Raw genomic sequence first — 10,927 nt, 5'->3', positions numbered from 1 at the left:
GGAGGCTGAGATTTGAGGATCCCAGATCAAAGCCAGCCTGGATAGGAAAGTGGGTGAAACTCTCGTCTCCAATAAACCATCAGAAAGCTGTGGCTCAAGTGCTGGTGTGCTTGCCTTGATCTGAAGAGCTGAGGGACAGCACCCAGGTCCAGAGTTCAAGCTCCACGACCGACAATAAATAATAAATCAATAAGATGAAAGTTTGTAAAGGACAAAATGAGCAAAGGTTGCAGAGTTGTTTTGGAACCATAATCCGTGGCTACACTAATCATGATGTCAGTTCTTCTTTGGACCCATCTATTGCTGAGCACACCAGCTTGAGCAGGCAATTCTTGCAAAATTGTTGTTGTCTGTGCAAGGCTGGCAAGCAGTCTTTGTGCAAGAACCAGCATCTTTTTGTAAAGAAGTGCACTTTCATGGCCTCTTGATGCAGTATTACTAGGGTGTGATATAATGACTCAAGTCTGAGTCTAGAAACTTGTGCATCCTGGACCTAGCCAGAAAAGGAACAAATAGAGATGGAACACATTTTAAAATATCAGCTTTCAGTACATTTGGCTTTTGGCTGTCTGACCGTCCTATAATTTGGCTTTTGGTACACTAACTAGCTATTTTTTTCCATAACGAAACAGCTAGCGTCATCCAGTGGCAGATGTGCTGCTCACACTTCTGTGTGGAAATAGCTGCAATTTTTAAAATACTCTCTGGTTTTCACTATGATGGGTGAAAAATCTATATGGATGTATCTTTCTATCCATGAAGCTATTTAAAGGTACTTTAGAATTTCCCAGCATTAGTGGTTTTAAGATAGTATCATTTTGGTTTTAAGTTTTGCCCTAAAGTCAGAGATAGTAATATGTGACATTGACATCCAGAATTACTGAGACTTGTTTGTTTCAAAGGAGTACGAATACTCTAATATATTGGTTGTCGTGGTCTTTAGATTGCTTGTGGTAGTCCAATTGTAGCTATTAAATCAAACTTACTGATCATGCTATTTATGCCTTAAGTGTATTTTATCTTTTTATATTTTGGGGCTATTAGTTAATGAGATATATTAATCCATTAAACATACATAGACAAATACAGATATATTTGGTCTAATAAATTTCATATAAAGATAATGCATTTGGGGAGGTGTGGCTTAACTGTTAGAGCACCAGCCAAGCAATCAAGTAAGCCAAGTAAGCACAAAGCCCTGAATTTAAATCCCAGTGCTACCCCAAAAAAATGCATTTGTCAATATCTCCCTGAATTTGGGACATGTTCTGCTCTCCATATATGGAGGCTATGTACATACAAATTTAGAAGTCTAGTATTTTCCTGAAAGATTGTTCTTTTTACTAGTAGTAAAATAACACTTTCCCTAATAGTACTCTTTTTCTATAATCCAATTTGTCTAATATTTATACAGCTATGCTAATTTTTTTGTTGGTCATGGAGCTTGAACTCAATGCCTTGGCACTGTCCTTTTTGCTCAAGGCTAGTGCTCTACTACATTGAACCATAGCTCCACTTCTGGTATTCTGGTGGTTAATTGGAGATGAGAGTTTCAAGGACTTTCCTGCCTGGGCTCAGTTTGAACCCTGATCCTTAGATCTCAATCTCTTGAGTTGCTAGGATTACAAGTGTGAGGCACCAGCACCTGGCAAATATGACAGTCTTTTTGTTATCGTTGTTGTTGATTGTGAGGTTGACTTCTGGGCCTGGGTGCTGTCTCTCAGCTCTTCAGCTCAAGGCTACCGCTCTACCACATGAGCCACAGCACCACTTTAGGTTTTCCGGTGGTTTATTGGGGATAAGAGTCTCCCAAACTTTCCTGCCCGGGCTGGCTTTGAACCGTAATCCTCAGATCTCAACCTCCTGAGTAGCTAGGATCACAGGCGTGAGCCGCCAGCGCCCAGCTATGACAGTCTTTATTGGAAAATGGTTCATTTATATTTATTTTTATTATTAACATATTTTAATGATTTTTACCATCTTATTTGTGCTTGTTTACTCTGATTTTTTCTATTTATCTCCATTGTTTCTTTATATTAGATTGAGTAATTTTCTTAATTCATTGTTTTTCTTCCTAATGATTGAAAGTAATGCCCTCCTTTCCTTCTCCTCCTCCTCCTTCTCCATCTTTGTCGTCATCAGTCGTGGGGACTGAACTCTGGGCCTGGGCGCTGTCCCTCCGCTCTTCAACTCAAGGCCAGCACTCTACCACTTGAGCCACAGTGCCATTTCCGGCTTTTTCTGCTTATGTGGTGCCTGAGGTATCGAACCCAGGGCTTCATGCATGCAAGGCAAGTACTCTACCACTGAGCCACCTCCCAGCCCCCTTTCTTCTTCTTTTAAGGGTAACTCTTTACAATTTTACAGACATATTTGGTCTAATGTAGTGTTGTATTAATTACTATTTCTATTTTCTTTCCATTCTTATCTAATCTGGATACTAGTTTAATCATACCATACTCCTTCCATCTTGTGTATATGTAATAGCTCTTTTTTCATTGTATCTTGGTTTTAACTCCCTTCTCCTCAAGTCATTTTTTAAATACAATTTACACTGTTTAGACTTATTGCTGTTCTTACCCGTCTGTATGTGTGCTCTCTTTTTTGTTCTTATCTCTTTCTCCTTCCTTCTGGATTCAGCATTCTGCTTCCCAAAGTACACCTTTTGAAGATTCTTTCAATAAAAGTACAAAGTAAATGAAGCAGTGGAAGTAAATGCTTTCTGTTATAATCATGTGTCTTACTTTTCTGAATGATAGTTTAGTTAAGTAGCCAATTCTAAGTTGAAGTTCTTATTTCATTCCATTGTCTCTGATTTTCATGGTTGCGGATGAAAGTCTGCTGTAGACTTCATTATTCCTTTGTAAAAGATACCTTTTTCTCTGGCTGATTTTTCTTCTTCTTCTTCTTTTCTTTTTTTTTTTCTGTACTGAGGCTTGAACTCTGTCATTTGGTTTTACTCAGCTGGTATTCTATAATTTGAGCCATGACTCTACCTGGTTTCTGCTGGTTATTTTGGAGATGGAGGGTTGTTTTATTAAAGACTTTTCTGCTTGGTTGGTTATGAACTTCAATCCTTTGAATCTCAGCCTCTGAGCAGTGAGAATTATCAAGATCAGTAGGACTTCTGTGGGGTCTGGCTAAGTGTCTGCCCTTCAAAGTCCTTTTGCTTCTTCAGAATCGTTACCATTTGACCACTCTTTATGTTAACTTTCAGATTGGCAAGTTTCTATACAATGTAAGTAAAACAAACCCAAAGCCTTAGTGTGTGTGAGAGTAGTTCTACAGTTATGAATTCTCAGAGGGATGCCTCTGGCTTGAGGAACAAAAAGATACTTTGTCTCCTTGTGCTAATGGACACATCCTTTTCCTCACTCTTTTACTATGACTTTTTAACAATATGCTTTTTTTTGATAGAGGGAACTCCAGGTCTAGAGCTTTAAAAACCCAAGTACTTGGTCACGTCAGTACCATCACCAGGAATGTTGAGCTTTGGCTCTAATTTACTTCCTCAGGATTTTAATTTATCCCTTATCTCTGCCTGAGATACCTTTCCCTGTTGTAAGAACTCTAGTTAGTAATAGATATTTGTATATTTCATCTTGCATTTCTGGATATTTTCTGCTTTTATTTATTTTCACATATTTCTTGTACAGGGGGTTCATTTTGACATTTACACACACACACACACACACACACACACACACACAATGTATCCCCACCAACTGCACTTCCCCAACCACTTCCCCTTACCCCTCCCTCTTCTACATTCCTGGGTATTTTGAGTTAGGAAGACTATTATATTATCTACTCTAGTGTATCATGGTAACAAAAATCTTTTCATTTAAAAACCAGCACTCCTTGTTCTTTTGCTTGGTCATGCAATGTGGCTATTTTCTGTACCATAGACTAAACTTGTTTGACTCTCTGTTACTGTGATTGGTATTAAGAGTAGTCTAATGTGTTTTGAATTAATGAGTTATTAATGGAAGGATGACATGAGAAGCGCTTGAAGATAGAGCAGGCCCCAAAGGCCATGCTTGTATAGGGAAGGTGGGTCAGAAATAGGAAGGTACCTGAGCTGTCTGACAGTTTTGGTTTAGTTGAGTTCACTTGTTATTCTATCTTCCTAAATTCTGTGGTCAGAGACCTCATGTTTGTAGATTGAAATTGGCCAAGGTGGGATTACACTATGAAATGGACTCTCCTCTTCCCCCAGACAGCTGGTTGTAAAACATTTATCTACTAGAACACTCCTGATTTGAGGATCATAAAAATGCATAGAAAAAGTGAATCTAAACTAAAAAGTGTTGAACAAAACAAAATCCTTGGTAAATGAAATAAAAAGATTCAGAGGAACTTGTCATTCTAGGGCTATGGTTCTCAGGGATATAACTCTCACTGTTTTCCCTCATAATTCAGGAGGCTCAGTATCCTGAGATTTGTGGACTTAGTCTTCAATAGCAGCTCAGCTACTATTAACAACTAACATAGCAAAATCATAGAGTAGCAGGGGGCACTTGGATTTGAACCAGGGACCTCTTAATCTGTAGTCAAATGCTCTACCTCTGAGCTATATCCCCTAATGTTGGAACAGATCTAAGTAATACCTTTTATCTATATAGTCATGCTCAATATTCCTATAAAATGTTGCCACAGATGTTTATTCAGGCTGGGCCTCTTCTAAGCTGCCAAGCCTGTCTTGCTACAATTTTCCCCCTCTGATGCAAACAAGCAACAGGTTTGCCTCCCTAGAATAGCTTTCTTGCCCCTTCTGGGTCAGGACTGCCACTGCTGCTCAGAGTTGAAAGGGCCTTTAGAGTCCCTACTGTGTGCCCTCCCCGTGGGTATCTGACAATAGAGATTCAAGATGAATATTCTCCCCCCACCAGGCCTTCATGAACAGCTTTAGAACCCAAGTCCATTCCTCTAGACCCAGTTATAAACCAACATTTGTCTTATTTTCCTCTTTTCCCTATCTTTTGTCAATTCAGTCAATGTAAAGACCTCATATTGGAGCCATAGAGTGTATACTCCCGAAGCCATGGAGAATGTGGACCTGGGAGAGCAGGAACTATGTTAGCAGCCCAGAGCCCATGAGGAGAGCTGATAGGAGGTGTCATCCCGGCCTTGGAAAGTTTGGGCCTCCTTGGAAAACCCCTGATACTAATCTAGTCTCTGCCTTTGCGCCCCTGCAGGAAGAGGTGGGTACTGTATCTTGAGAGAAAGGTGGGTTCGGAATTCAACAGCCTGAGCTGGTAGTGACTGGTCAGGATTTAGACCAATAATGGTGGTCGCTTGGCTTAAGAACTCAGCTCCAGACTAGTGGTTCCTAATTTTAGGATACAGCAAGGGTGCCAGAAGCTGAGGCTCAGGGGAATGGACCAGGGTGGGAGCAGGGACTGTTCCAGCAGAGGGAGAGGACAGGAGGGCCTGGGATGGTGCTGACCACCACATATCCAGGTAGCATTGGGGTGTGTGGAGCTGGCCTGGTGATGTGATCATCAAGGTAGGAGGAGGACACTATCCTGAAAGCAAAGGGAAGAAAAGAGAGTTTTTAAGAACTGTGGAGATCAGAGCTAATAAGAATAATTTAAAAAAAAAACAAATCAACAACTCACAGTGCGTGTTGCAGTTCAGCCTTCAGATGTGTTTATTGCCACCTGTTTCTTGTTGTCACTGAAAGCTGCATGTGTTTATGGGTAAGTCCAGAGAGAGCTGAGGAAGGAGTGGGATTGACAAAGCAAGCTGTAAGTTCAGAACAGAGTCAGTGCCATTCCTGTCAAGGGCTAAACAATGAGCATGTCAGCTTTGCAGCCATGCTGGTCTCTTTCGCAGCCACTCAGTTCTGCTCTTTTTGTGGGAAGGCAGCCAGAGATGGAAATAAACAAGTGTGGCTCTGAGCCAATAAAACTTTATTTACAAAGGCAGGAGACAGGCAGGATTTGGCCCCCCATATACCCTTTACCGACCCCTGTCATAGAACATACCCTTGTGAGCAAAGATGAAAAAACAGGTATAAAGGGAGGATATGTAGTTGAAAGAAGCTAGGAGAAAGAAACGAAAAGATAAGCCCTAAAAGATAAGGCTGAGTACAACAAGAGTCCTTACTGAGGAACAGTGGTTGAGATCACGAGTTCACTTGTGCTCTGGTTACCAGATTGGTGATGGATAATGTTCCAGGGAGGAGGTCTTTAAAAGGGAGGAGGCCTCTGTCAATGCTCAAGCTCTTGGTGTTGCCACAGAAAAGAGGACACATAGGAATGGAGACTAAGAAGTGTATTAGTAAAGCAACGTGAAGAAACTATAGCTAGTACCCTGCCCGACATAGGTGCGGCACATCTGAATGTTTTAACATTGCTAGTATTTATGTGAAAAGAAGGTCAGCGTTTGGCTCAAATTTATCTTAGGGAAAAAAATGTTTTCCCTCATTTGCTGGTACATTTAATCATTTTTGTTGCATTTTTATCAATTAGACTCAGAAGATATTAAGACTGTTGCTGGTTACAGTTTGGTCTGACCAAAAATGAACAGAATATATACAATGTCCTGCAGCCTTGAGTGTAGCAGCAGGTTAAATAGGCTAAGAGATTACTTCTTTCTGCATAGGGGGTATAGCTCAGGGGTAGAGCATTTGACTGCAGATCAAGAGGTCCCCGGTTCAAATCCGGGTGCCCCCTGTGAGTGAATATTTTCTCATTTCTTGGTTTAGCACTCACCTTATTAGGAATATCTCCAATTACCATTATCCCTAAATCCCCTGACTGTGCTTTCTTGTCAGGCTACCATTCACTTTGACAAATCTGTTCGGTACTTGACTGGGTGCTTGGGTCTCACTGAATCAGGAGAGAGAGACCACCTAGTAATTGAAGCAGAGGAAGTTTGGTAGCAAGAATTATGTTATGAAAGGACAGGTGTATCTTCAGCAGGTGAGGGACCCAGGCAAGAACAAATTTAGAAGGGGTCCCACCCCAATGTGAAGGTTCAGCCCTCATGCAGCTCCAGCTTGTCTGGGGGCGGTCACGGTGGCCACATGGAGTGGGGCACACATAGGCAGAACACCAGCAGATGGGTGTATAGATGTAGTCTGTGTGTGTGTGACGCTAATCAGCCAGCAGCAGGACACAGGAAGGCAGACACACTGGAGGAACTTGAAAGAGAAGCCCCTTTGTCCTGAACACGCCCCCTTCTGACCACTGTCAGCATCACGCTCCAGGAGGAAGTGACTCCATACCGGACATCCACAATGGCAGCACATTTATGGAAGGGTGGTTTGGAGCTGAAAGTCAATAACCTGATACCTGATACACTTGCAGTTTGTTTTCCTTGGCGGATGGATGGGACGGGATGTTAGCAGAAGTGAAGCAAGCAGGACCTGAGGTTTACCAGGAGCTATGTTTATCCAGCAGGCCTAGAATGAGCGTGCATGGCCAGGAGGACCGACATCTTTAAGCTGTGGAAATAGTTACAACCAAATCAGAGTTACTCCTATCAAATCCTAGTGAAACCAAGGCAGGAGATCATGGCGAACAAGCTGTAATTAAACTACTGTAAGAACTTCCTGCAACCACAACCATACACAAAGTAGTTCCTCAATGTTACACAAAATTGCTTCTGGGAGAACACTGCCCAGTGCCTCCCTGCCCGTTGAACCACCCATTGTCAGCCCTTGTCCTTGACCCCTGGATGGTCTCCAACAAGGTTATAAGGAGGAAGGAGTTTACAATTCTTCACACATATTTTCTTATTTACAGAAGTTCCAAGCGACTATAGCAAATTACAGATTTCAATAAAACCAACTCTCAGTAGCAGATCTGGAAGCCCAGGTGGTGCTGTGAGGAGCCATCGCACTTGCCCTGAGCCCAGCCCAGATCACCACATCTGCACCCGCGCCCTCCAAAGTGGAGGAGATCGCAGAACAGCGCCAGGCACTGCAGCAGTGCCTTGGGAGCACACAGGCACATACTCCAGGGACCGGTTTAAGACATGGAACTCTCCAACATTGGGCTCTGAAACCCCAGAGGATCTTAGAACCTATTTTGTAGATAAAGAGAATCTCACGTGTATCAAAACAGCAGGACTCCAGACTGACCAGCCCAGTTGTTATAGACTAATAGCCCAGCAGTTAGCTCAAACTACTGACATGAACTGGGTGCTGGTGGTGCACACCTGTAATCCTAGCTACTCAAGGACGAGATCTAAAGATTACAGTTGGAGACCAGCCCAGGCAAGAAAGTCCACAAGACTCTTATCTCCAATTAAGTACCAAAAAAGCTGGAAGTGGAGCTGTGACTCGAATAGTAGAGTGCCAGCTTTGAGCAATAAAGCTCAGGCACAGCAGTCAGGCCCTGAACTCAAGCCCCAGGACTGGAAGAAAGAAAGAGAAAGAAAGAAAGAAAAAAGAAAGAAAGAAAGAAAGAAAGAAAGAAAGAAAGAAAGAAAGAAAGAAAGAAAGAAAGAAAGGAAGGAAGGAAGGAAGGAAGGAAGGAAGAAAGGAAGGAAGGAACGACAGAAAGAGAGAGAGAAAGAGAGAAAGAAAGAAAGAGAAAGGAAGGAAGGAAGGAAGGAAGAAAGGAAGGGGGAGAAAAAAAGAAAGAAAAAAAGAAAGAGAAAGAGGGAGAGAGAGAAGGAGAGAAAGAGAAAAAAGGAAGGAAGGAAGGGAAAAAGAAGAGAAGGAAAGAGGAAGAAGGAGAGAAGGAAGGAATTCTAAAACACTTTGTAAATGAGAAATGACTGGATAAAGACTTCAGCATATTCTGTGCTGTTGGGGACATGAGGAATGCAGGACCTGTTCTTACCAGGGGATGGGGAAGACTTCAGGAAGATGACCCATGCACACAGAAAATCCGCTCTCGTCGGCAGGACAGTGGGTGGGACGTGGGAAGAGTGGAAGGACGACATGGAAGAAAGACACCAAAGTCTGCAGAATCCATGGAAGAGTTGGGGAGAGTCTCCTGGACAATCTCATGAAATTCTATTCTGGAGACTTTCCTTTTACACAGGCAGCTGGAGGTCAGAGGTGCACAATAGCCATATATAAGCAAATAGGATTTCACAGACCAGGTTCACAGACAAGAGCTGAGCTTGCACCTGAACTGCTTGACTCTCAAGATCCTGGATTCCCAAGCCACAGACCCCAGAGAGATGGCAGACTCCCCCTGACACACCAGGTGTTCATGTCCTCTAAACATACCTGCTTTTGATATTTGTCAACCTCCGGGGCTTGGGTCCCTCTCTGCTCTGGCACTTGGAGAGGGCGGGGACTCTGCAGGGAGAAGGAATCTTCCCTGACAGCTGCTCTCCTGGTCTCCTTTCTCCCAGTAGGTGATGGAGGCCCACATGGAGAATTCACTGGCCTACTCTTCCATGGCAGCTCTCCAGTGGGACTGGCTCTGCCTCCAGTCCACCGTGTGCATCACAGCCAGGCTCTTTCCTTCCCAATGGATTCATCTACCCTGTTCTCCTTGTGCAACAAAAACTTCTCCAACAGTGGCTGCTCCTTGGGCCTTTTTTACCTGAGCTCCATACCTCCCATGCTCCCTCACCAAGTCCAGCTGGCTGATGGCTTTGAGTCACAAAACCCTTCTGAGAAGAGGAGAGTCACAGGAGAAGAGACAGGACAAGCTCATGTCTGTCCTGTCACCATAAAGTCAGTCTGTAGTGATGTCAGCTTCCTGGTTCAACAGGAATAACAACTAGATCACTCACAAGTAGGCTAGTGTATGGCTATACAGATAAAAGGTGCTTGTTTAAGCTATTATGAGCCATGGGGATGTAGCTCAGGGGTAGAGCATTTGACTGCAGATCAAGAGGTCCCTGGTTCAAATCCGGGCATCCCCTGCTTTCCATCCTTTTCCCCCCTATATTTTGGCCTTTGAATCTTAGCCGTGATTTGAATATGTTATGACCAGAGCAAATGCACTCCTTTCCCGGGGCCTGTGGCACTGTGACTCAGGCAGGAGCTTGGCCAACAGAGAAGATACCACTGGTTCTTGTTTCTCCAGCTGTGCTCACTTTTTGTTTATATTCATTTTAGATTATCTTTCATCTTCATTATTTTTAAATTAGCATACATTAACAGTACACAGAGGTGTGGGAATCTGTTCATCTGAGGTCCGTGTGGACCACTTTGGATGGTCGCAGAATGGTGGTCATGCCTCTAGAACCAAATCAATAAATGGATATCTGGGATTCCTTGGATTCAGTTAGGATGCTGCCCCAAACCAAGAAGCAGCTGAGGGGAGAATAAGGACACGCACAGGAGAGGAGATGGGCAATAAACTCCCCAAACCACGCCGTGGAGCAGGGGTGAGAGTGGGGGAGGAGAGAGAACACTGGGCCAGGTTACATTGGGTGGAGCCCACTAGGGAGATGAAGGGTTGAAGGGGAGGGAGAGAGGGAAGACCCCTACTCTTAGTAAAGATTTCTTAATCTGCTGCCTTCAAAAGGGTACAAAAGATGAGATGGAAGGATTGTGCAGAGAAGGATCTAGGTGAGAGGGGGATGTCTGTGGGGGAAGAAGAGGACCAGAAGATGCAAATTTGTTGTGAGGTAAAACTTCGATATCATCAGTATTTCCCAGGGATTACTCGAAATGTCATTGCATAGGCATGGGTGTTACAATGCTGGTAAAAGATATTTATCAGATATTTCTGGCAGGGAAGGGGTAGAACTCAGGGGTAGAGCATTTGACTACAGATGAAGATGTCCTGGTTTAAGTCCAGATGGCCCCTGAGAGGCTTTACCTTTAGCTGTGCACACCCAATAGAAGCTGGTGAGGAGGGAAGAATGGGTGGGAAAGGAGTCTGATCTAATCTCCTGAACTGGCACAGTAGAAAGTTCCAGAACCAGAAATGTGATTCTAGACGTGTTGGCATTACCAAGTCTTGTGTGGACTCTGCCAGGCCTTCCAGTGTAGCTTTCTCCT

The 10,927-nt window shown here is 43.4% G+C and overlaps 3 non-coding genes across 3 annotated transcripts; 2 read left to right on the top strand and 1 right to left on the bottom strand.

The window, feature by feature from the left end:
* Nucleotides 1-4,511: 4,511 nt before the first annotated feature.
* Nucleotides 4,512-4,583, bottom strand: Trnac-aca. Its single transcript has one exon. It is a non-coding gene; the product is annotated as a tRNA-Cys (tRNA).
* A 2,025-nt stretch (nt 4,584-6,608) lies between these two features.
* On the top strand, nt 6,609-6,680 carry Trnac-gca. The gene has a single exon. It is a non-coding gene; the product is annotated as a tRNA-Cys (tRNA).
* A 3,088-nt stretch (nt 6,681-9,768) lies between these two features.
* Trnac-gca lies at nt 9,769-9,840 on the top strand. The gene has a single exon. It is a non-coding gene; the product is annotated as a tRNA-Cys (tRNA).
* The last annotated feature ends 1,087 nt before the right edge of the window (nt 9,841-10,927 follow it).

Source organism: Dipodomys spectabilis, unplaced genomic scaffold, assembly GCF_019054845.1.
Source record: "Dipodomys spectabilis isolate Male_0828 unplaced genomic scaffold, ASM1905484v1 ptg000034l, whole genome shotgun sequence".
NCBI lineage: Eukaryota > Metazoa > Chordata > Mammalia > Rodentia > Heteromyidae > Dipodomys > Dipodomys spectabilis.
The sequence above is the reverse complement of the archived record's forward strand: the minus strand, read 5'-3'. Positions and strand labels throughout refer to the sequence as shown.